The sequence below is a fragment of the Eubalaena glacialis genome, chromosome 20 (genome assembly GCF_028564815.1).
Source record: "Eubalaena glacialis isolate mEubGla1 chromosome 20, mEubGla1.1.hap2.+ XY, whole genome shotgun sequence".
NCBI lineage: Eukaryota > Metazoa > Chordata > Mammalia > Artiodactyla > Balaenidae > Eubalaena > Eubalaena glacialis.
This window is the reverse complement of record NC_083735.1, coordinates 21,229,929-21,257,482: the sequence shown is the minus strand read 5'-3', so window position 1 is coordinate 21,257,482 and position 27,554 is coordinate 21,229,929.

Sequence of the window (27,554 nt, the reverse complement as noted above, 5' to 3'; positions counted from 1 at the left end):
TCTCCAAGGGCATAACATTATTTCTGTTGTTTCTCAATGTTAATACCTGAGGGCTTTGTGTGTGTATGAGTATCACCATTTTAAATACGAGCTGAAGTGTTTTGCTAAAATTTCACCAACTGTAGTAAAGCTAAGATTTGTTTCAGGGACTCTATGATTTCACTGTTCATGTTCTCAAGCATGATATTCGTTCCCCTGGAGGAAATAAACCTAAAATAAATAATTTTATGTTATTTAAAAATACCTCAAATTTACAGTAAAATTATCACACACCTTTTATTAGAAATTATTAAAATATCTAGATACAGCCACAGTTACCTGCTTGGGGTGGTCTTCATATGTGTGAGATGATTATAATGATCCCACAGAATTATGGCATAAAAATTGAAAGAAGAAATTTCCTTGAGGTTTCTATGTATCATGCAATATATTTTATTGATTTCATGAGAATGTAGGAAAATCCTTTGCTGAAATTTTTGCTACAGTTTATGCTTTGACTTCAAAATTTAAAATGTTGTTCACCAAGATCTAGGAGGTTTCCTAAAGAACAAAATTGCTCTGGACATTGCCCATAAACTTTGTAATATACTGGGCTTCCTTTCATCTAAGACCTTAGATTTCCTGGTAGCTGTTAAGCCTTTTTCTTGATAGAGAAAAGACTTTTGTAGATGACACAGCCATATATTGACTTTGCCCTGGAGGGGCTTGGAAGTGTTCCAGAGATTATTGATTATCTTTTCTTCTCTATATCCCCAATGTCCTCACAGCCCCCAGAATATAAAATGGAATGAACATTCCCTGAATATAAGTTTCCTTTACAAAACAGAAGTTCATTCTAAATAGGAGACTTGGCAATAGCAAATTATGTTTTCTTCTTAAAAATAAATAATTTGTGATCAATAATTATAGAATGATTTTAATGTTTTTATTTTAAGCCCTAAAATAAATGTAAATTATAACAGTTTTGTGTGGACAAATCATTTTAGCAACAAATTAATAAAAGGTAATAAAACGATAAAGGTTTTTAACCTCTGTTTGTGTGCTCTTTGTAATATATCCTGCTTTGCCCACACAGGTAATAATCTGTGCGCTTGAGAAATCATGTGCATTTTTGTATTCCTCTGTTCATAAGCTGATATCAGTAAATCACATTCTAAGTAAAGAAATACAAAATCTTGTTTAGATAGTTTGATTACATTTTAATGACAAACTTTCCATGAAACTAATGAACCATTGGCTTTAGGGGCCTTCACAGGCACAGACCCCTTTCCAAGTTGGCAGTGGCCTACAATAAGTTCCCGAAAATTTGCAAAATTAAAATAATTTGCTACAAGTAGTAAAGGACAGTGATTTGCTCCATGCAACTTCCCCCATCACACTTTCCTTCCAACACCCCTGGAGGAAATACCATAGGCATTTTCTGATATCCAGGTAAGAGGAAGTTAGTTGGGGATCCATTTGGTTTAGAATCAGTGGGATATAGTGATACGTTTCACAGTCTTTTCCATGTACAATTAAGTTGTTTTTAGCTGTTTCCATGTAGAAATGGCTACCAGGAAATCTACTATCTACCATTGTCCCAACTCACCTAGCATTGTGACAGAGAGGGGCAGGATCACATGTTATTTTGTGACTTAAATATGTCCTAAGGTATGAAACACTAGAAATACGTGGGTATTGAAGGAGAAATAAGGACTGGAATACATGGAGCTGAAAACTGCTCTGTGGAAAAATTCTTCTAGTCATCATACAGGTACGATTGTATGTGGAGTATTCGGTTGTCATTGACACCTAATCAAAACAGAAGTTATCTCCTAACAGCATATACTAAATAATATAGCATATACAATTAAAATATGCCATAAAAATAAGACTTCCAAGAATCCTTATATTTGTCTAGCACAAATCTGTAGCAGTACTGCAAATAGTACTGTAAGCATTAGGCATCTCAACTGTCAATAATAATAAACAAATTTAGATCAGCCATATGGAAAGAAAAACTAACTCATTCCATAGAAAATATAAAATTGTTGTCATACGAATAAGTACACATCTTATTGCCCAAATCCCCAAACACTGAACTTTCCTCACTTTTCAGTCTTTTTCCTCAAATTACATCACTTCAATGGGAACACCCTGCTCCAACTTCAGCCCCATATGGTCATTTGGCCAGCTCAAATTTAGCCCTCGGTGAAGGGAAGAATCTAAGAATAGGGGTCAAGTCTCCCAAATTTCCAAAATGAGTGGCTACAGCATTATGAATGTTATAGAGGAAGTTCTAAATATCACCTTATGAGACTCACCAACAACTCTCTTCAGACAATATAAGTTTAAAAATTCAGCCATGAAGTTCAGAAATTAAGAAGAAATGTCTTTGGAGAATGCTACTGGAGTGCTATGCTATTTCCACAACATATCTTATAAGAGAGAGGGGAGAGGATTCTTCTCCCTCATCTCTGCTCAAGCCAGAAAGGTATTAAGCAGTAACATAAACAGTATACATAAGTCCCTAGAAGTCTGGAAAGCATTTATTTCTGTTGTAACCCATCCCTAGAAAAATTTAAAACACTGGCGGTTGCTGCCTATTTGGTGGAGAGCAAAGAGAGTGGGATATATTGGTAAGGAGAGCACAGCCCTTGAAGACAGAATGATGTGTGTGGTCTCTTGTGATTCAGATGTGGATTACATGGGGGAAGAAACCATCTTTCATGTGGTTTTAAAAGAGCAACCATCCCAAACATTGTCCCACCAGGGAGGAGGTGATATTAGCTGAAACAAGCTGTTGCTGTTCTGTTGGATGAAGGTCAATGTTGTGTGTAGCTAATTCTAGAGAAGACACGGAGACAAAAAAGATGCAGCAGGAGTTAGCAGAGGGGAAATCTGCAAGGGGTTCATGAAATGTTCCCCAAAGGAGGTGAGCTTTTCCCATAACCCCACTTCAGGGACTGGCTTCAAGGTCGGAGGTCTCATAAACTGAATTTATAATAAAAGGAATAGATTCCTACCACATCCCTGTGATCCCAGCCAAGTGCAGACTTCCCAGTTGAATGCAGCCATGACCGGCAAAATGAGAATTTTATTTGCAAAAAATGATTGAAATCTGATTGAAATGGATTGGGGCCTCAGTTTTACAGACACAACCCAAATGATGTCAAGAATGGATGAAAAACCATTTTTTTTTGTCCTGGGTACAAAAGGTTTATTGCTTATAAAAATAAGTTATGGAACAAAACAAAAAACTCAGCATGACACAAGGGCTCATTCCAACTATAAAATGACTTAGAACATGGATCCAGGAGGGTCAGTGGACTAGTATTGTGAACATACATGGGAGAACATGCTGCCTAACTTCCTTATACTGAGTCCTAAGACGGTCACTTTGCCTTCCACATGCTTTGCCTAACAGTATTCATTACAGTCAAGAAACCCATAGATGGAAGGAAGGACCTTCTAGTTCATATCCCTTTTCTTCCTGACCCCTGGGGGAAAAATAGACAAGCACTTGGAGTATTAAATAAGGCAGGTGATTTATGTCATCATTAGCCTCTTGTACCTCAAGTGGAACATTTGGGAAGATGGTATAGGGCTGAAGGGGTACAATGAAGGAAGAAAAAATTATAGAACAAACATGGGCTACACACTGTAATCTGAAGAAGGAAATTGAGGTTATTTTCATAGTACACTTTCAGAACAAGAGACTAAACTCTTAGCTAAATAGCTCAGATTCACACTTTTTAGATGATCTTCTGGAGCCTCACTATTTTTTTCTTATTTTAGAGAGAATGACCCTCTGTAGCCAAAGCTGTTTTTGACCCTTGGGTCTTTACATTGTAGTATTCACAGATGATTTCTAACTTATGTGTACTTGCTTACCTTAGAAAGCAATATATAATTAGTGCAGTGATCAACTTGTCCTTGGGAATTTCTCTGCTATTTACCCCAACCTGAGCACAAAGAGAGTAACACAGTATTATGGCACGATTGACCATTTTTGTCTCCTTACTTAAGTATTTGAGAGTACGAGATGGGAAATGACCTCAAAAGTTTGGGGAAAGAAGAACTTAGGATAGAACAAAGTCTTCTTAATTCTACATGGATCCTTAGGTTCTTACTCTGTTGCTTAACTGTCACAATTCTACAGGCACCTTTAATAGGAGCAACTAGGAAGGAGTACAGGGGTAGGGAGATTATTTCACACTGTGGATAGCATTCAAAACTATCTTATGCTTCTGAGAAAAAGACAGGGATTATCAAGGTACCTACCCTACAGAAGAGAATTAAGACTCTGGTCAGTTGATTCTGGCAAGTGTAAACAAAACATGATTGCAATGGAAATTAAGAGCCACCAAGGTTAGAAAATGGATAACTTGACAACAATAATGCATGCTAATATGCATGTTCTTTTCTAAAAGTTACAGGTACAGTTAAGCTTATTACTAACTCTTCAGGCCACCATGGCCCTGTAACCTAAGCCCAAAGAAATGTTAATCACTGAGGCAAAGGTTACTAAAGGGGATGTGAGGGAAAATCAATCAATCTATCTATCTATCTATCTATAACTATATAGGCCAGAGCCAGATTGCCCTATTCATCCCAGTGGACAAAGGGTGTGAGTCCATATAGCCTGTGGCTTTGTCCAGTCCTATTGCCAAGAGAGAGACTTGCCTCTAGCCAAAGCATCAAGGCAGCTTAGTTACTAGAACAAAACATTTTGATTGCATACAACTGGCAATACAATAGTGTGTGTTTTAGTAGAGCTTTATAATTTTACTCACTTTCCATATGGAGAATGGTGAGAAAATAAATATATGGCCTCTACTACTGTCAATCAGAGTATTATATAAAGTTATTTTTATGTGCTGCAAAGTTCAATCCATTATTGGCTCCTGAAATTGATTTCACGATTAATCATCAGTATTTTCTTAGATACTCATATGAAATGATTAAATATACTTTTGTGAATCATATTAATTTTACATGTATATATGTTTGTGTGTGTACTGGCTTCTGACAAATGAAAGTATTTTGTACTGTGAGTTGCAGTCAAATGTTTAAAGGTCATTGACCTAAGCTACTAAAAGACCAGAATTGTCAATTGAATTTCTGTAAGTAGTATTTTAATTTTTTCAATATCTAAAATTATAGATTAGATATTTCCTTATTATTGTTCTAGCCCAAGAGACTAAAAGACAGTGAGGGCTGTTAACTCCAACTGAATCAGGGATCAGAGGTTTAGAATGTGTAAAAAAAAATGAATAAATTCACTTGCACAAGAGTGGAAAAAGACTAAGGCATTTTTTACCTTGCCTGTTTTGGAAAAATTAAGTGAAAAGCCACAGAACACATCAAATTCAGTTCTTCAGTAATACTTGCTTACACCTGACCAAAATTTAGTTGACAACATTAATTTGTATATTTTCAATTTAAGCACTCTTATGAAATTAAAATCTTGCATTTTTTTCTAAGAATCTTTTAGGTTGCTTTCACTACTATAATTTTAAAGGTCACAAATCTATTCTTAAAGTAATTAGAGGAGTCTAAGTTTATTGAAGTATCTGTAAAATACCAAGTAGTCAGGGGGAACAATAACATGGAGAGAGTCAACTCCAAGGAAGATATTGTATTAATAGCTCTTCAAAAGAAAAGCAACAGCAAACCCTCTAATTAAAGGCCTTTTCCTCAAGTGCCTACATCACTGAATAGTATATCTTTATTTTCTTAAGCACTTAAGTGATTCAACAGATATTTATTGAGAACCTATATTATGCCAGGCATTGCAATAAGAGCTAGGGATGCAGAGATAAGCATTCCCACTCTCAAGATGCTTTTGGTCTCAGTAATACAGATATGAAAATTTATACTTTCAGTATTGTATACTAAGCATATAACAGTGGCAAGCAGAAACTGTCATGTTTAAGTCTATAAAGTAGAGTTTCCAGGAAAGACCCAAAGAAGATGACATAGTTCTGTATAAATAAAGCAAGGAGTAAAACTTTTAACAAGGAAAGAAGGAGAAAAAGGAAAATCAATGAATGGTGGTGCTTGGAAGAAAGGCTTGAACCAGGTCATGTAGGATATTAGACACACACTTTATATATTTGAATATCATTGCAAAAGCAACGGGGGAGCAATTACAGTCTTTAAACAGAGGAGTTATTTCATCAAATTTCATTTCAGGAAGTCCATTTGGGCTACAATTTGAAGAATTAAGTCAAGGGGGCAATGATTAGCATTGGGGAAACCTACTGGTACGCCATTGTAGAAATTCTAGTGCAAATAATAAAATTATCAACTAAGACACTGACAGTGATGATGGAAAAATTGTTGAATTACTTCATATATTTTGAGGAAGGTATATGGATCAATCATCATGACTAACTTGATGCTAGTTACGAGGAACAATTTTTTTTTTTAATTTAAACTTCTAATTATTTTGGCTTGAATGTGAAGGTGGTGTTTCAATCTATTATAATTAAGAATAAGAAAAAAAAGTAGGTTTTAGGGTGTAATAAAAACCGTGAATTTAACTTTTGATATTTTGAGCCTATGGCTGGGAATGCCCAATACTCAGTTCACAATATGGAGCTGAAGAAAACAGGTCCCTGGTAGAGAAGATGTGTAGCTCTCAGACAAAGAGTAAGCACAGGGTAGGTGAATAAAAGTTCAGGAACAGAACAATGAGGAATACTCACATTTAAAGGGTTAGTGGAAGACTTCAAACTACAGCATGTTAAAAAGTGTTTAGAGAATTATGAAGGAAAAATCAGGAAAGAATGAAACCATGGACGTGAACCCCTCCAGGAGCCTCTTACACTCATGACTACAGGTTTTACTTACTGTACACCAGAGGGAAGAGACACACACAGAAACAGTACAGTAATTAATGTGAGAGTACTCTTTCATCCTCAAATTCATGCGTAGACAGGAAGTGAATCCTAGAGAAGGATTCCATTATCAGTCACTGGGGAACATGGGGAGGGAATTAGGATCAGTGGAGTCTAACATTTGATAGTCTATTTTTTAAATGTGCTTTTGCATATGCATATTTGTAAAAATTTTATCATTGTATTTTATTAATACTATAATTTTCATGGTTTATCCCCAATTTGTGTAAGTAAACTATCTGCTGTATCCAGGGTTAGCAATATTCTAGCCCGGCTGACATATGAAGTTGGGCCAGCACAACAGTAGCTCAAAGGACCTATTTTTGTTCCAATGTGCCCCACACTTTGGGGCATTCCTATAATCATTCCCTGTTTTCAGTATTTTCAAACAATTCAGTCATGAGTTTTATCAGAGTAGACAAGCGTGAAATGAATTTTTTATCATGGTTTATGAATGACAGGAGAGCTCAGAGATCAGTAACATTAGAAGGCATTGGTGCTTGATGTTTAACTTTTCCTTTTTATTTAAGTAGGCAAATCCCTTCGAGCATTATTTTGAAATCCCAAGGAGAGCGGTTGTCCTAATTTTAAAGTAAAGTATTGCTCTAAAGAGATGACTCTCTTAAATAGTAGTCTTTGCTATTGGAAAACGTGGACCTAAGTTTTGTGATTACACTTAGCTATTATGCCATTTATATTTATCTCAATAATATATTGTTCAATTCAGAGCTGATTTAGAAAACTATTTCATTGTTTAATGTTTGTAATACTCTAATTTGAAGGGTAGTGTATCATATTACATTATTAATTTGAGAATATTGAAATAAGATTCTGTATTAAAAATCAAATATAGCAAGCAGATGAATATCTGTACACATTTTTCATTCTGTTAAGTTTGCAAATAAGTACCGTGTTTGAATAATACATAATTGGCCTACATCTCTCAACTACTAATGTATAATAAAATTGTCAAATTGAATATCCTCAGAAGTTACACCCTGCTACTTCTTTTACATTTATACATTCACATTAAACGTTCATGACTATTATTTATTGATTCAAAGGATTTAAATTAAATTTATTGGTATTAAAAACCTACAAAGGAAACATTTTATTTTTATTCCTCATTTTGATTTTTCAAGGGCATTGGAAGAATTTGGGGACCTTTAATGTGAGGAATCATTTCTTTTAAGGTCATGATGAGGGTGGGCAGCTAGTCAGCGGGCATCATTATTTGAGGTGGCCCAACAATTCTATCTCCTACTCCACTTGGTCTGAGGGATTATAAAACATACAGTAAGAATAGACAGAACTAAATGTAAATTCTCAGTTGTTTCTGCCATTGTGCAATGTAGGCCCCTTTCCATTGTGCAGCATTGAAGAGAACTGCTGCAAAAGTTTTCTACCAGTACAATTAAACTGCTACTACCTGGCAGGAAAAACAATGTGCAGAGAAAAAGCAAATAGCTTAAGGCACATCTTCTGCCAAAGGACTTGGTAGGTTAAGCCTGAACATGCTCTGATGTGTTTCCTCAGCCCTCCTGTGGCAACATACAGCTATTCCCTGCGTATTTGCTTCTTTTTAATTGCTTCTTGCCTATTTATCTTGTTTCTAGAACAAGATTTTTCAATCCAGGGAGGATCATGCAGTCTTATTTTTTGTCTACTATAATTCTAGAGCAAAAATGTATGGATAGTGATTATGTTAGTGGTCAGTGAAAGTCTAAAGTTGTGTGGCTTAAATATTCTGCAGTAAAAATCCTTTTTTCAATATCTGCTTTTGAATGGCATCTGTGTAAGTGCACTCGACACGGTCTCTCCCAGCTTCCTAAGATGAAAACCAACACCGCAATACAAAATGAGGACAGAGAAATTTGAGGAAGGATTGGGAGAGAGATAGCTCAAATAATTACTTAGGAAACAATGTTCAATTGAAGGAAATCAATGTAGTTTTCCCTCAGGGCATGCGGATTTTCTTCGTGAAAGAGAAACTACTGGAAAAGATAAAATAACATGAAAGATGGAAAGGTACTGAATCTATCTCATGCCTCAGAAACCAGAGTTTGACAGAAAATCGGAAAGCTATTTCCTTAACCTGTGTAACCTGCTTTTTTTTTTTTTTTTTTGAGGTATCCAAAGTAATAATCTTCTTTTTTTTCCCCAACGACCATCTTTGCTGAAACTACCAGTGAACAACTAAGAAGGAAGTTGTGTGTGCATGTGTACTGGTTAGGGGTTAGCAGTGGCTAGAAAGGGCACTGTATTTGCTTCAATGGGAGACATATATAATCTCCACAAAAAGCACAAAGGGTTAAAGTGGGGAGAAGAACACGGGGAGCAATGTATATCAAGAATGATTGTCTTCATGTGATCTGTACAATTAGAATATCAACAAACCAGATAGGAGGGTGTTATATACTGAATAATGCACTCCCCCTGCTCAAATGTTGAAGTCCTAACCTCCAATGTGACTGTATATGGATATAGGACCTTTAAGGTAATGAAGATTGAATGAGGTCCTAGGAGTGGGGCCCTGACTTGATAGGATTGGTGTTTTTATAAGAAGAAGAAGAGATACCAGAGATCTCTCTCCCTCTGCGTCTGCACAGGGAAGAGGCAATGCGAGGACATAGGAGAACACGGTCATTTACAAGGTAGGAAGAGAGGCCTTGACAGACACCGACTCTGCTGGTATCTTCATCCCGGATTGCTAACCCCCAGAACTGTGAGAAAATAAATTTGTTTTTTAAGCTACCCAGTCTATGGTATTTTGTTATGGTAGTCTGAGCAGACTAAGGCAGAGGGTAAAAGAAGTTATCTCCTCTTCAAAGAAAAATCAAACTAGTCAAGAGCTTCCCAATTTCTGAGAATTAGCCATACGGTGAATGCCATTTATGGATTAAGGAGATTATTTAAAGGTTTCAATAGGAGATGGAAAAGGGGCAAAGGGAAACCCACCACGGCGCCCAGTGCCAAGTACTGTATTTGCTTCATTTTGCCTCATTTAAGTTAAGAGGGAAAATCAACATAAGATATATTAAAGGTAATTTACAATAAAACAATTTTTAAATTATCTTGAATTTAAAATAACTTAAAAGAACTTGAAATAAGTGCAGCAGCTTCTAAAAGAAAATGTCAGGAATGTGTAAAGAATTCTTAATAGAATGTTAAAAATGTTTAAAAAAAAGAACATCTATGAAAACAACAATGAAATTATGTGATAATGAAACAGAATGGGGAAGGACTACAAATAAATTTAACATGCAATGCCAGAAATAAAGTCAACAATTAATATACTTGATATTGTGGAAAACTGAATCAACGTTATACATGACAAATTTGAGAAATTATTCAGAGGGTAGAGTTAGGCGACAAATACATGAATAGAAATAAGGTGAAAATAATCACTTTGAAGGACAAAGAATTTAGGTTATTGCAGAGATTATTGGTAGAAAAGCAGATAGGGCTCAAATAAATGAAACAATTTTTTTAAAGTTACGTAGAAATGTCATAGATGCTGTGAAATTAACAGGATGGGTGAGACAACAAAGAGTTGTCTCATATCTAGTGTAACTAGAACCAGATTAATGCAATTATTAGAAATATATAACAAAGGTTACTGCTATAATTTCCATTGTAGAACTCAATGAGAGACTTCCACTCCCAGAAAGATAAACTAAATGTACTTTTTCGTTTTCCCTCTGCTAAGGAAAATTACAAACCTTGGATATTTATATGAAAGAAGCATAAAAAACTTCTGCTAGATGGAGAAAAGAAGGTAGACTGGCTAGGAATTGCAGGTTTTCTTTTCCCTCGTGTACTGGAGAAATTAGCAAGCCAGAAACACCATCAGACTCAAAAGAACAAAGAGCTCCAAGAAAAGCCCCCTCTCTCTATCCAAAAGGTGAGGAAACAGTCAATCTAATTTGTTTTGGGCAATAGCCACTCTAGTTTAGCCATACACAGAAAAACAAAAAACAAACAAACAAAAAACGGTGGCCTCACTCCCACCCCTGCCAACAAAGACAGAAAGTGGAGGGTAGACTTTTACCCTTTCCAGGCTGTAGTGGGGAGCCAACACCTGTACTGGAGTGGCGTCAGAGAAGGTGGAGTTGGGATTTGAACTTTCATCTCTGCCAGGAGGGAATGAGCCTCGACTCCCACCCTACGGTGTCAGTGGAGACCAGCTGGTGAGCCTGGACCTCCCCCACCCAGTGGTAACGAGGCACCCCTTCTCTTCAAGCTGAGGTGATGTCAGAGGAAGCCCACTGGATGGTTCTGCAGTAAGAAAGCCGCACTCGTCCACTGAGTCTGTAGATGCTATGCGGGAACAGTAATGAGCTCCCCCTCTAGTTTAGCCATACATAGAACATACATAGAACATACAACGGTGGCCTTACTCCCACCCCTGCCAAAAAAGAAATGACACCAACTCAAAGGACATACGTGTGTGTTAGCATGTACATTTATTGTGAGAGCTAAATCTTCTGGGTATCCCTTGATAAATTTAAATTTACTTATGTTTTCCCCAACATTTAAGTTGGTGCCATTTCATTTGTTATTTCCCTATCTTCTCTTCTTCTCTGCTTTCTGGTTTTCTATTTTACATGGTCTTTTACAGATGGCTAATCTATATAGTCAAAGAGGCAAGCTAGAGGGAATTTCCTTGGAAGCACCAAGTCTGCTAAAAAGTTAGCACAAATGCTCAACAGTCTCTATACTGGAAGAAACTCAGAGGTTATTATTAATATGAGCACCAGCAAATATCTAGGTTAATCATAAACAGAGACATCATAATTCTTGCTTCAAAGCCTATCTTTACTATCTCAACATTTATAATTATTGGAGTGTCCGTCATTCTTTAGCAGCACAGAAAAGTTATCCTAAATGTCTCATGCAACATAAGAAAGTTGACATTTTATTTAATTTGATGCTTTAAAGGCTGTCAGTTTAATTCTATTTGTGACTGTCAAAAAGAAAAAAACCCAAAACAAAGCAAAATGAAAATCATTAAGCTGATTACTCTGTGTAAATTTAGTCAATAATTTTCTGAGGACACTTGTTCAGTGTCACCTAAAAACAGTGCTCCTGTCAAGGCTCTGTCATCATTATTTGAGATTTATGTAAAATTTTTCATCTTGAGAAACAAGCAACTTTTTGTTCTTATAAGAACCAAAAAGTGGTTGAATTAATCCAATTTTAGTTCATGTTAGTGATCAGAAACATATTTTAAATAAAAAAAATGTCAACTGATAAAATTGATATAACATTTTTTCCTTGGAGTTAGAATGTCTTAAAAGAGCATATGATACCATTTATTCTTCAAGGCACCTCCAAAATTACCAACTGATATGAATATGATTTAAATACTGAATATATTTCTGGTGACATGCATATACAGATATTAATAGGCAAATGATGAATTTCCTTTTGGCATTTTAAAGTAGAGAGAAGAGACTGATATTAAGTAACAACAGAATACTAAACATTTCAAGAAAATAGTTAGTCACTGGTATTCATGCCAGCGTTGCAACCTCAGAATGCTCCACATACCTTTCTGTCACTGCAGACGAAATTCTTTAGGTATCACTAAAATATTCTCAACATACCAGTCCCTGCCCATCCTAGTCAAAATCAGAACCAGACTTTTTACTATGGCTTTCAAAGGTTGTCAGTGCCAGAACATTACTATCAGTACTTAATTTCTTACTCTGAATCACATCCCAGAAGAGATTCAGGCAAAACTATGATGTTGGAAAAGGAGTCTTCAGAACTCCTCTACTGCAATTTCTTTACTTCTATGTGACAGAGCTGCCCTATCAAATGCACCCCAACTGTCTCATTATGTCACCTCCTAAGGATGAATCCACTCCGTTCAATCCACCATTATGACTCCAGTGGACTGGGTCTAACTTAACCTTTCCCACACCAGTCCTACCTGGTCATCAACCAAATTAACCTCTCCTAAGTCCTATTCGACTGACTTATATTATATATAATTCTAATTGTTGAGTTAGTTTTACCTGAGAGGGAAATGGCTACGAATTCTTCTCAAAACGTACCGGCATATTATTAGGAATTTTTAAGGCTTGGGAGAATATTCTGGTTTGTCAGAGGAGATATTTTGTGGAGAGGAGGACTCTTTGAAATCTATGTCAGTTTGGCTACTCCGGGAAGCACATGCCAAGGAGTCGGAAGCAGAAGAGTTTTGCTGGGGAGAACACCGGAGAAAGATGAAGGGGAGGGGGAGCAGGAAGAGGCAAGTGTCTTAAGACATTGATGCAGCTCTGACACTTGTAAAAGGATAAGGGTCATTGAGTGGAAAGTGGGGTGCAGCTCTGAGAATGTCTTGGGCAGCCCGATGGGGAGATTCAGCGTAAAGACTGGGCAGGAATGGCCAGACCCCAGGCACCCACTGTGCTCAGTCATTGGCTCACAGTTACCAAGGAAGATGCCCTTGACCTGAACACCGGGGTAGATCCCCAAGGCACTGTGGCTGGAGGCTGTCAGCTAGATTCTTACCTGGAGGGAGACCCGAAGGAAGTGGCTGCTGAAAATTCACCCCCTCCCTGCTCCCCCCCCCAAAAAAACACATCTAAACGCTGCAGTGCTCGGCCCAAGCATTTCTTTTTGTACACAGTTTATTCTGAACCCACACATATTCATCCACTATGTTATTTCTGTATTTTTGCCTATGTTTTGACAAAAGTATGAAATAACTTTTATCCTTCTCCTTGGTGCCTCCTTCCCTTTGCTTTTAATTTTATTCAGTTCTGTAACTTATTTACTTCTCCACTTTTGTTCATTATTTAATTACTTTATATATTTAGGCAGATCATTACACACACATAAGGTAAGCTCATTATTTGAATAGGTAATATATGCTCTTTGTAGAAAAATCAAAGTATACCCCCATTTTTATCTCTAGTCTAAGGACCAACTTCTTAAGGTATCCTTCACTGATTATTCCCACAAATCTACAAGCTTCTAGCACATGCTGCGATCCCCCTGCTATACTGCAAAGCATGCCTGTAATACCTAGATTGTTTCATATGTGTTAAAACCCAGCTAAAATGAGAATCCTTTCTACATGTTTTTATATATCTTAGTTCAAAGAGTTTTCTGTGAGAATAACCTATTCATGTAGAACAAACATAGCAAAATACAGCACACATGGTAGTGGCTGGCATGTTTTTCTAATAAAAATGCTGTCCTATTCCTGTGATTGGATGGCTTGATTTGCAGTGCCTGTACCTAGGATATTTCCTATATTCTTGATGGTGATATTTGAGTAATATCGTGTGCCTGTGAATGCCTGGTAATATAAGCTCACCTATAATTTTAGAAATTCTAAAAAAAGAATGTAAGTGTATGATCTTTAAATGGTATACCAATTTAGGCAAACAGGATAAAGAGACATCTCTGCTAAATGATATCTATCCTTCTGGAGCCTTAGGTCTTCAAAATAATTCTGAACCAAGAAAGAGCTTGAGTTAGTTCTGCTTAGCCCTCAACAGGGATTAATATGGCCAAGAAGGGCAGCGTGGAATGTGATGCCGGTGCAATGTGATTGGCCAATCTCCCACCCAGCAGGGGCTCTGACTGACTAGGGGCTAATGCCTCTGACCCCTGGCATTCCTTCTTTCCCATTTAACCTGCCTGTCATATGACAAGCTTTCCATGAAAGCTGAGAAGAATTGCATACGAGGTATAAGACAAGGATGAAAGCAGGGAGAATACATAGGGTGGCAGACAAACAAATAGGATCTAAAAAGAGGAAGGCAAAATGGAGAACATTTTGAATATATCATGAAACAGAGCCACGGAAGAGTGACAGACAAGATCAGTCTGGCCTCTGAGAGGTAAGGAATTACGTTCACATCAATATTCTATTGATGAACCTCTTGGGGAAATTACCTTTCTTTGCCGTGCTTTATACTGAATATGGTTCTCTTTTTAATTATACATGATAATGCATGTAAGACACTTGGAGCAGCGCATAGTATATAACAAGCGTTCTATAGATGTAAAACACTATCAAGCACAAAAAATGCCAAAGGGATGGTAGGGAATCTGGTTCAACAACTCTGGGTAAAGGAGAGTCACTCTATAAAATAGAGCAGTGCTTCCCCAGCATTTTCACACCAGAGTGCACACGCACAAATGATACTACTTGTATGGCACCAAATGGTAAACTGGAGGAGACTCAAAGCCCCAGACAAGGTTGCTGGCAGATGCAGACAGCTGACCCAATGGTTCCAGCCACCCCACACCTCATCTGTATGTGCCGAGGCTGAAGGGTATATCATGAAACAGCTGTGGCACATCAGTGCGGGAGCTCTGCAGTAATGGTACACTGACAAGCTAAGTCACTCAGCTCTTTACCTTTTGGGGAGGCATTCAATTAGAAGTGAAAAAAACCCAACAGGCAGTGAGAATTCCAGCCTGGGCAGTACAGGTCTTGTCTGGCAGCTCACCAGAGCCCTTGGCCACCATCTTTCCCACGACTCCCATCTCTTTTCACCACCATTGCCCTACCACCCTGTTTCAAGTCGCCATGGATTCCAACCTGGATTGTTTCTATATTTTCTAGGGTTGCTCCCTGTGTTTGCCATTGTTTCCCTACAGCCTGTAATTACCATAGCAACCAGAAAGATCATATTAAAACTAAGTCAGATCACATGCCCAAGTCTTTCCATCTCACTAAGAGAAAAGCCAGAAGTCGACACTGGTGCGAAGATGTGCAGGATCAGCCTCTCTCTGAACTTATCTCCACTACTCAGTTCCCACCACAGGGCATTTACTCTGTCTTCCTTTGGTGTGATTGCTTTTCCCCCAGAACACCACATCTTAACCAGGATGTCACTGTCTTATTAGGGTCTTTGCACATTTTCTTATTTATTATCTGTGATGGTTAATTTTATGGGTCAACCTGACTAGGCTACAGTGCCCGTTGTTTGATCAAACATCAGTTAAGATGTTGCTGTAAAGGTATTTTTAAGATGTTATTAACACTTAAACAAGTAGACTTTGAGAAGAGCAAATTACCCTTTGTAACATGGATGGGCCTCATCCAATCAGTTGAAGCCATTGAGAAAAAAGACTGGAGTCCTGGAAGGGTATGTATATACAGCCTATTGGTACTGTTTCTCTGGAGAACTTTAATCGACATTTATTCTACATGCCACTGGCACACCCTATCCCCTTCCCTGTTTTATTTGTGTCTATATTTATTGTCTGTCTTCTCCCAAATGAAGGCAAGCTACATATAGGCAAGATTATTTTCCCCACAGCTTTAGAATAGTGCCTGGCAGATGGTATGTTCTCAACAAACACATGTCGAATAAAAATAAAAACAAATCGTGATGTCTTCTTGCTCCAAACCCTTCAATACCTCCCCCTTGTTAGGTAATTGAGATGAATGAGACTGACAATGAGAAAGTAAAAAGGAAGAACAAAAGCAGTCCAAAGAATGTACAGATATGGACAACATTTAGTTGTCGGCAGGGAGTGAGCAGTCAGTAAATTCAAAGAAAAAAGAGACTTTTCATATATAATTCAAAACTCAGATGTTTCAGAGACAAAGGGAAGTGAGAATGTAAAAAAGGGTACTCAGCTGTACTACTGGCTTTTCAGCAAATCCAGTAGAAAAATGAGTAAAAACTGAGAATGGTTTTGGAATTGTACATTTTTTGAGAGGAGTTCCATTAAAAATGAAAAAGGATGCCTCTAGAAATAGACTTAAAAAGCATGCTTCTGGAAATACATAAATTGATGTAAAATTTTTCTAAGTGTAGAATTAGGAGACCTGACTTCTACTACTAATTAGTTTTGTAAACATATGTAATGCATTTAGTATTTTAGTATTTCCCTCAGCTCTAACAGGAGGATTATGACATATACTTTACTTCTTTAGCACAATTTTTTCCCCAAAACTGAATCAGATGACAATGTGAAAATATCATGAAAAATTAAATACATAAACCTGCAAGTTATTATTATAAGAATGTTTATTCAAATAATAGTGGTTTTGACAGGGTATGCTTTAAAAAAACTTCTAACCATAAAATAACTAAAAACTCAAAATAAAAAGTAGATTGTCAAAGTAAAAAGTCAAAATAGTGATGAAGTGCTAGAGCATGAATTGCAGGAGTGTTGTGCAGCATTTAATTGAGGTGAGGGGAGGAGTGAGAGAGAGAAGGAGAGAGAGAGAGAGAAACTTATGTTTTTGCCAAGCAGGCACCCGGAGAGACTGATATCCTCTAGTGCTTTGGAGAAAATTGGAAAGAAAACTATGAGTCTAGTCTCTCACTCTTTCTGACTTATAAAAATACATTATTTAAGGTTATTGCACAGTTGTTTCCCCTAGAGATGTGTTTAAAGTAAACAGTGTTATCTTAAATGTGTTATTCTGTTCTCACAGTTTTTTTTTTTTTTTTAACATCTTTATTGGCGTATAATTGCTTTACAATGGTGTGTTAGTTTCTGCTTTATAACAAAGTGAATCAGTTATACATATACATATGTTCCCATATCTCTTCCCTCTTGCATCTCCCTCCCTCCCACCCTCCCTATCCCACCCCTCTAGGTGGTCACAAAGCACAGAGCTGATCTCTCTGTGCTATGCGGTTGCTTCCCACTAGCTATCTATTTTACGTTTGGTAGTGTATATATGTCCATGCCACTCTCTCACTTTGTCCCAGCTTACCCTTCCCCCTCCCCATATCCTCAAGTCCATTCTCTAGTAGGTCTGTATCTTTATTCCCGTCTTGCCACTAGGTTCTTCATGACTTTTTTTTTTTTTCCTTAGATTCCATATATATGTGTTAGCATACTGTATTTGTTTTTCTCTTTCTGACTTACTTCACTCTGTATGACTGACTCTAACTCCATCCACGTCACTACAAATAACTCAATTTCATTGCTTTTTATGGCTGAGTAATATTCCATTGTATATATGTGCCACATCTTCTTTATCCATTCATCTGTCGATGGCCACTTAGGTTGCTTCCATGTCCCGGCTATTGTAAATAGAGCTGCAATGAACATTTTGGTACATGACTCTTTTTGAAGTATGGTTTTCTCAGGGTATATGCCCAGTAGTGGGATTGCTGGGTCGTATGGTAGTTCTATTTTTAGTTTTTTAAGGAACCTCCATACTGTTCTCCATAGTGGCTGTATCAATTTACATTCCCACCAACAGTGCAAGAGGGTTCCCTTCTCTCCACACCCTCTCCAGCATTTATTGTTTGTAGATTGTTTGATGATGGCCATTCTGACCGGTGTGAGATGATATCTCATTGTAGTTTTGATTTGCATTTCTCTAAGATTAATGATGTTGAGCATTCTTTCACGTGTTTGTTGGCAATCTGTATATCTTGTTTGGAGGTAGACTTGTAGACTTGCCTGGAATCAGACCGTCCAACATAGTATGATTATTCTCCTCAAAAAGCCAAATTATACTTTGCTTTTTAAAAATGAGCTATGATCATGATTTTTGACAAACTGCACACAATTTATAACTTGATGTTGAGTATAAACTCTTGTAATCCTTTTGTCTCCAAAGACTTTTACTTAAGGAATTCAAAAGAATTGACAAATATTAAAAATCACAGTTAAGTGTGTGGAAGAAAAATATTCAAACTTGAAATTTTAGTGATACAAAGTCAGGGAGAGTAGACACTTTGTTCATGGTTTTGGAGAAAAATAAAGATTGGTTTAATGACAATATAAAATTCAGACTCTATTCCTGTTTGGTGTTTAATAAACTACAGTGATCATTACCTAATCTTTTATTACAGATTTTTTTTAGTCAAATCTGCTCCTTTCTATTCAACATCAGTAACCCACATCTTAACTATAGTTTATAAATCTATCAAATCTTAACTACAGTTCATAAATCTATCAACAAATATTGTATTTTTTTCTTATGTATTTAAAACACTTAAGGACATTTTGTAGACATACTACTATTTGGCTGAAGAAGCAAGCATTTTATACAAATAAGCTTGGTCTTTCATGACCACATTTGCATCCCAAATAGACACACAATACAGTAAAATGTTTGCAGCTGATACTGAAACAGAGCGGGACCCTATGGTCCTTGCCCCCCATGTCCTCAGCCTGCCTTTTGTCTGTGGAAAAACTTTAGCCAAAGAATAAGTTTCATCAGAGAAGTAAGAAAAATGCAGAAACAAAGGAAAACAGTCCAACAAGACTAAATAATAATAGTTTAGTCATTAAGCGAAGTCAAGGACCTTAGTTCCTCCTCAAGGGCTGTAGATAATATTCTGAGCCGTATCCTGTGAGCTGTCTTGTAGATACTGAAACCCTCACCAGGTGGAAGAAGTTAACTACATGATGACCAGGCTGTAGCATCACATAAGCTGCCACAATTCTGAGAACTGGCCTCAAAGAAATGGGAACAAACCGACCCTGGAACTGAAGATTAATTGTACTTAATCAAGATGACGCTGATCAGACCACCGCATGACCAATTTCAAGATGACTGTCAGAGCTGACTCTGCTGTTTCTGCATGTGGCCCCCTCCCTCGGTGTATAAAAGCTCTTGGCCACAGATTGTCAGTGGGGGAGTCGGCCTTTGGACAGGAGTCTGCCCTCCCCCAACCCGGTGGCCAGCCTCTGAAATAAAGCAAACTTTCCTTTCCACCAACTTGCCTCTTTATTGACTTTTGAGCGGCGAGCAGCCAGATCCCCACTTTCGGTTACAATACTGTAAGTGTAATAGAATGTTAACTTAGGAATGAGGTTTTTACACCCCCGTAATATTTTACACCACCTCCATGGGGACTTAGATCTAATTAGACAGTTCACACTGATATTTGTGCCTTTGTGAGTCAAGGTCACTACACTTACTGCAAATATGGTTCAGAGTAGAACATTCCAATTGTAGAATATTTGTGTTTAGGAAGGAAGCTCACTATCAAGGGAGGATAAGACGGGGGTTTAGAAAAATGCTTACTACATCTTTGACTAGACATGGGCAAGTGTACTGAAGGGGACATAACAAACAATGAGTTAGTCTTCTCCATTCAGTGTAGAAGAACAGAGGAATAGAGCATTGAGAGTATGTAGTGGATGGGCACGATGTACTGATAACTCCTCTGAAGGGTTGAGTTGGAATGAGAATTTGTACCCCTGCATCTTCCATTCCTCATGAAAATAGAAGATTTAGGTATTGCTTAGAAAGTTCTTCCTATGGTACTGCATCCTAAATATCTGATGAGATGCTAATGTCCAACAACTGCATTATAAAAAAGCAAAGTTGTCCCGAGGTTATATCCATGGGGCAAAGCAGTCTCAGTGATTAAAGCTGGATACTGAAAGTAAGGGCGCTGGGGAAAAGGAGTAGGTGAGAACGACTGGATTGGGGGAATATAACACATTTGGATGCAGAAAGGTTGTCATCTATCTATATGCATCTATGTCTCTGTACATCTATATCTACTATCCATCTCTCTAGATATATATTTATCTCTTTATATATAATTATTTTTGAGAGCTAGAGAGAGAGAGCTCTCTCTCTCTAGCTCTCAGAAATAATCATGTTGCTAAATTCGCAGTGAAAGGACACTTTATCTGGGAATAAAGTTTTAGGAAAGTCTCATAGAGTTTATGAACTCACTGAGGGAGTAGGTATGGAAGGTGAAACTGAGGGACACAGCTTGTCCTAGTTGGATACGCAAATATCTTCTCACTTACAGACTCAAAGGAGAGAGGAAAGATTATTTTAAAAAAATATTTTCTGACAATATATACAAATATTTTTGCTTAAGAGAAAAAGTCAATTTTAGAAGAGAGTCCCCTCACTTCACTTGAAAGAGGGTTCACAGAGAGCTCTGACAGCATGTTGGAAGTCCCTTGTGTCACCCATCTTGTGGCTCTGTATATTCAGGAGGAGTTGCAAATGAACCGTAATTTCAGATCCAGTAGCAAGCTTAATCTCAGCACTAATGTCAGAGTCCTCAAATATTTGTCTCATCAGGACCTGTAAGGCTTCAGTGGCACACTTAAAATGATGCTGACTTTCTTCCTTTCTGTTAAGCTTTTGTAGAAAACTTCTTTCAAGTTCCTTGGGTCGCATGTGATGAGAACGGCTGACACTTGAGAACCAAACCAACACTATTCTCAGCATTGGGCCAAAAAGGCACTGAAGATATTTTTTAAACTTCCTTAAGCTGGCCTTAAAGAGTGACAGTTGAAGCAAACATAGAAAAAGGACGATAGCCATTCTGTGGAATAGATAAACTGCTTTTGGAAAAATAAAACAATTTCAGTTTTTATATTTTCAAGGGCAAAACAAAAGAAGGAATAGCAAGAAAGCATGACAAGTCATACCTAAAAATATAGTATCTGGGCTAAACCCGCTGTAGGAGATACTTACTTAAGATGTTTTATAGAACCTCAGCCTGCAGACTAAGCTGAATTTGAAAATAAGAGTAAGTCTTAACTAGAGTAAGATTTCAGCTATCTGGTTTTCTCAGAGAATAAGGAATTTGTATGCAAATCCCAGGCACTGAAGCTTTAAAATCAGGACCATATAATTATGGTAGAAAGTGCTGTTACCAAAATGTAGTCGAAAACAAAACGCACCCTTTATTCTTCCCTCCCTTTACAGAGATTGTGATGTAGTAGGAAATTTTACTACAATTTTTCAGTTGATTGAAATGTATTTCTTTAGAAAATAAGATAGTGGAAGCTAACAGTGTTTGTTAGATTGTTTTCTTACTAAAGTGTTAAACGAATATGAAGGATCTAATACCAGAAAATGAGCAGACCAATTTACAATTTGTGGTTTATACTTATCATCATTTACTATCAAGCTAATAGTAAACTTGAAAATTGAAATGCATGATAGAACTAGCAATACTAGGACTTTGTAATACATTGACAAGAATATACATAGTTGAAATGTTTGTACTCAAATAGATGCTTAGAAGAATTATGATCAATCCCAAAGGGCTTTTGGAAATTTTAAAGTGTTACAATAAAAATAGAAGTTCTTTTATTGTTACAACAAAGTCAAATCCTTATTATTTGCACTGTCTCTTTCTTTCTGTCAATAGTCTATAAATCTATGTGCATATTCTTTAGCTGCATCAGAGAAGGTACATTTGTTGCCTTAAATCTCCATTATTCATTCATTATTGACTCGACTGTCCCCACCTCAGAAATAGACTACCTAAGATTAGAAGTTTCTCCATGAATTTGCCAGCTAATTTCTAGAAATTCTTAACTCTTTATACTCAAAATAAAACACTAAATAACTTGGGATTTGTTGAAAAACAGTGTAAAGTTAGAATACTTCTGATCATAATTTCCACTTTCTATTACAGACATTCAATTACTAGAAACACATGGAAGTGTTGATGATAATTAAGTTTACAATATCTACACTGAATTAGTTTTACAGGGCAAAATCTCACAAGCTAGTAAATGGAGATAATTATTCAATGAAAGTCTCCCTTTAGTAAAGGACCTCTTTGACTCAATTTGTGTTGTAGGCACAAGAAATGTTTATCCTAAAACGAGTATTATCCCAGGCAGTAGTCTTCATGGCAGGAGAGATGGAGCTCTCAATGTATCCTCCTTTCCTGATCAAAATACCCTTCATCTGGTAATAATCATCTTTTCTCTCTTTTTTTTTTTTTTTGCAAAAATACTATATCTGCCTGGTAAGTCCTTTATAACACAGCCTTAACTAATTTGAAGGTAAATTATGCAATCTACTATATATTTTCATGTGTCATTTGCAAGCTATTTGTCCTGTCTTCCCAAGAATCATACACTTTCATGGCAGAACGTGTGTCATCTAGTCCTTTTCCCTCTTGAACAGTATCTGGCAGAATATTGGGTGTTTAGAAAGGTATATGTTTGTTCTTTGGCTACTTCAATGTCATAATCTGTGAGTTTCATTCTGGAAAACCACTGTAGTGCTATTTCAATGATGATTTCAATTATATTTCAAATCATTGCTAAAATGGACTATTTATGGAATAATTATAATATTCCATAATAGTATATATTTGAAATAATTATAATACAATGGAATGGAATGATTATAATGATTATATTATAATGACTATCATATTTTAAGTGTCTAAATAATTTTCTTGTTTCCCATCTTTATGTAATGCAGTTAGACAAACTAAATATTATATACTATCATATTTTGAACAATGAAATACATCTTGGTATTCACTTAAATCATAAATGACATCTAGGTGCTAATGTTTTCCAGTTCCAGAAGAGGCTTAAGAATTACAGTAATTCATAATATCTATTAAATGCTTTACAGTTTACAAAATACTTTCATATACCTAAATCATTGAAAATCTGTTTTGTTTATAGACTAGAGTTGCTAACAACCTAAGAATGCTTTTGAGTCAATGCAAGAGACTTTTCATAATGAAACTTTCCTACCCCAAATCTGCAGTGAGCAAAACCAAAAAACCCAAACAAGGCTTTCTAGAGGATAGCAAGTGGTCTGATGCTTCTAAAAGAAAGTTTATATAGTAAAGGTCTACAGGGAGTGCTGAAGAGTCCTAGAGAGGGGTCCTCACTGATCTCGGGAGAATTAGAATCTAGCTACTATGGTCCTAAAGTAGCAACTGACTGAAAGCCTCTTTCAAGTCAATGACTTCCTGCTAGCACATAATTTAGTCACACAGTGATAATTTCAAAGATCCTAAATCATCCAAAACTCCCAATTGTTGATATTTTCCCTTATGTCTATGCTAAAAAAAAAAAAAAAAAAAAAAAAAAAGGAACTGAAAAATTTTAAATCACGGTGGAAGTTGAAGTTTTTATTATAGTGTTCAGAGCTTGAGTAACCATAAAGTTAAATGATGTAATTACAGCAATCAAATGTGGAACAGGTAGGACATATCCAGCATACTATATGTCATATAGACAAATTAATAATCACCCACGAACTAGAAATGTTATATGTGTTGAATGTTAACATACTTGAAGTTGATGTCTATATTAGCAGAACTTATGATAATCAAAGAAAACCACTTAAATATTTTAAATGATTACATAGACAAACAATATCCATAATAGTATTATTTTTTCCTGTTTGTGTATGATATACCACTGAAAATGGACCCTCTTAGGAAAAGATAAGAAAACTTTTTAGTCTTGTTCTCCCAGAAGGCTTGAAGTGTTGCTACTTGTATGGATGTTCATTGGGCAATCTGGGTACATATTTGGCCAGTGCTGCTTTTTAAGTCAGATCTAAGTCACTGGAAGAGAATAACGGATAGCCTGTGATGAGTGATGATTCTTTGGAGAGATTCTAGGTGTACATACAGGAAGTGGGTTCATCAGTTTTAAGCCCTACTGGGCATTACAAAAATGGATAAAATGGCCTTTCAAAATAGGTCCTCCAACCAGATCAGCCTAATGGGATAAAACAGATGGTAGAGGCATAAAAAAAAAATTCAATTTGATATAAACATGTATGGCAATAATTGTTTTCCAAAGTCAGCAGAGGAAACAATTAACCTGCATTGCATTTCATAAAAGACATGGCCAAAAGGATTCTACTTTCCAAAATACCTTGACTATTGGTTTAGAATTTTTTTTTTTTTTAATCAAAGATCAATTATGCTGGGCCAAGTCACTGTGCCACCAGGAGTCTTCCTTTGAGATACAAATACACTTCAGAAGAGGCTACAGAGCGTGTGCAGAGTCTGTGAGGAAAAGGTAACCAGTATACAAAGGTGTGTGGTTGAGGTGTGATGGGAGAGTGGGGGTAGAAGGGACTGCTGAGCTTTTAGATGGCATCTTGATGTCACTGGGACCTGAGGGAGGACCTGTACTAAAGATAGGAAGGGAAATTACAAAGCTCCCAAATTAATCTCCTATTTTGCTACTTTGGCCGACCATAACCTACAGAACAAATTCAGCCCACCACTTGGTTTTGTAATTAAAGTTTTATTGAAACATAACCACACTGATTCATTTACTTATTGTCTATGGCTGCTTTTGTGCTACTGACAGCAGAGGTGGGTAGTTGTGACCTTATGTCTAACAGAGACCTTATGGCTGACACAGACTAGACTATTTGGTGCTTGCCCCTTTACAGAAAATTTGACAAAGCTTGCAATAGAATAAACCCATAGTCTGGTTATTCTACTTAAAAAGTAATGAAGATCTAAGTAAATAAAAAGGAGGCATGCATCTATTTTTATCCCTCACACGGAACTGTGTCTTACTTTATATTTCTGGTATAAGGGGCACCCTTCCTCAGCCTCTCTAGTTAGTTTCTTAGCTTATTCAAGTGGACACAAGGATTTGCTGAATACTGAAATGATTATCACTTTGAAATGTTATGATGCATTTACATGATGTTTCCTACTATTAACAGAAATGATTACATAATGAGAAAAATCTACAAGCTGGGCTATTTCTATTTTTAATTGAATGAAAATCATAACTAAAGTTTTTAATTAAATATTTTAAAATTGTAGTTGACTTACAATAATATATCAGTTTCAGGTGTACAACACAGTCATTCAATAGTACAGGTTATACTCCATATAAAGTCATCATAAAATATTGTCTATATTCCCTGTGCTGTACATTACATCCTTGTTAACTTATTTATTTTATACCCAGTGGTTTGTACCTCTTAATCCCCTTCACCTCTCTTTCCCCTCCCCCCACCACACTCCCCTCTGGTAACTGCTGGTTTGTTCTCTGTATCTGTGAGTCTGTTTTTGTTTTGTTATATTGATTCATTTGTTTCATTTTTTAGATTCCACATATAATTGAAAACATCCCATATTTGTCTTTCTCTGACTTATTTCACTAAGCATAAATCATAACTAAATCTTATTCTTGAACTGAAAACTTAAAAATAAAATTCAAATTGATATCTGCTAAATTAATTTTAGAGCATTTTTAAACAAAATTATTCATCCGAAGTAATATATGTGCCAGAATATAGGCCAGTGGAACAGCTCCTTATTTATTCTGTAAATCATTCATATGAGGTAGGTAAGTACTAGGCTAGAGACTGGGGATGCAGAGATGTAGACACGATCCTTTCCCGTAAGACAGTCACAGCTGAGTGTGGGGACAGACTGTAACTATATCACGGGGTAAGCGCCAGAGCAACTCCCACCTCCAGCAGCCCGGACCTTTTGTAGAGCAAGTGGCTCCCATGGTGTCCGCAGAGTGGGACTGAAGTTCCCTGGCTGTTTAGTCAGAAATTTGTGGGTTTGAATCTTGCCTCTGCCATTTTCAGATGTGTAACTTTGGGCAAATTTCTTAATTTCTCTTGTCCCCTCCCATCTGAAGTGTGGCTAATATAAGGTTGTGAATACTGTATAATATTGAACTTGAGTTTAGCACATTCATGAATTAGATTAAGACCTGAAAACAAGTTGGCTATTCATATAATTATTGCTAAACTGTAGACATCTCATTTTTTTCTCTTATCTAACCTTTAATCACTGAATATGTCATCATCTGCCTCTACTGAATTTTAGTGTTGTAAGAACCAGATATAACAGTGGGCTTGTAATTCAAACCTGAGTTTTTGTTTTATTTTGGTTGTAGAGATTTTTTTTCCTTAATATTGAGCAAATTGAAGAAGTTTTGGTTCATAGTCCACACCTGGAAAACACTACACTCAACTCACTGCCAGCCCAAACCATCACATCCTGTGATCTGACTACAGTCCAGTTACTAACACAGAAAAGAAGAAACTGACAAAAAACCGTGTCTTAATAAACCGGTACATCACCATCAAAGAGCATATGGAGAACCACATCAATAAAGCCACCAGAATCAGAACAAATTGAAATCTATTAAAAAATGTGTTGCCTAAAACTTGTCATCATTTATTATCTTTATGTGTAGAACAGACAGCATGGTGTATTAAAAAGAGCAAGGGTTTTATTGTCAGAATCTAGGTTTAAATCCCATCTACATCACTTACAGGTGTGATCCTCAAAGAGTATTTGTGATTTCACGTTTGCCCAGAATTGCTTCTTCCATGGTCCTCACATGATAATCAATCACATATCCCACCCTCCCACTGCAGTGTGTGAGGAAAAAACAGACAAACAAACCAAAAAACCCAAAAAAAACCCTGCCCCCCTGATCGGTTCAGAGAGATGCATGTGACCAAAGCAAGACCCATTAGTCCTTCCTGGGATTGTTACACAGTCTTTGAGGAAAGAGAAGTTGTCTTCTTAACCTAGGAAGATTAGACCTTGGTAACAATTTTGTCTCTCTGAGGAGTAAATCCGGGCAATAACAAGCAGAGAGATAGAGACTTAAGGGCATCTGTGAACCTGTGAATGAAGCCCTGATGATATCATGCCCAGAAAAAGCAGAACTGAGGGAGAAAGAGAGCCTCAGTAAAGCCACTCATAACAGATTAACTCCAAAAACATGGGATTTTAAAAATTAATTAATTAATTATATTTTTGGCTGCATTGGGTCTTCGTTGCTGTGCACTGGCTTTTCTCTAGTTGTGGCGAGCGGCGGCTACTCTTCGTTGCAGTGTGCGGGCTTCTTGTTGAGGTGGCTTCTCTTGTTGCGGAGCATGGGCTCCAGGCGCGCAGGCTTCAGTAGTTGTGGCACGTGGGCTCAGTAGTTGTGGCTTGTGGGCTCCAGAGCACAGGCTCAGTA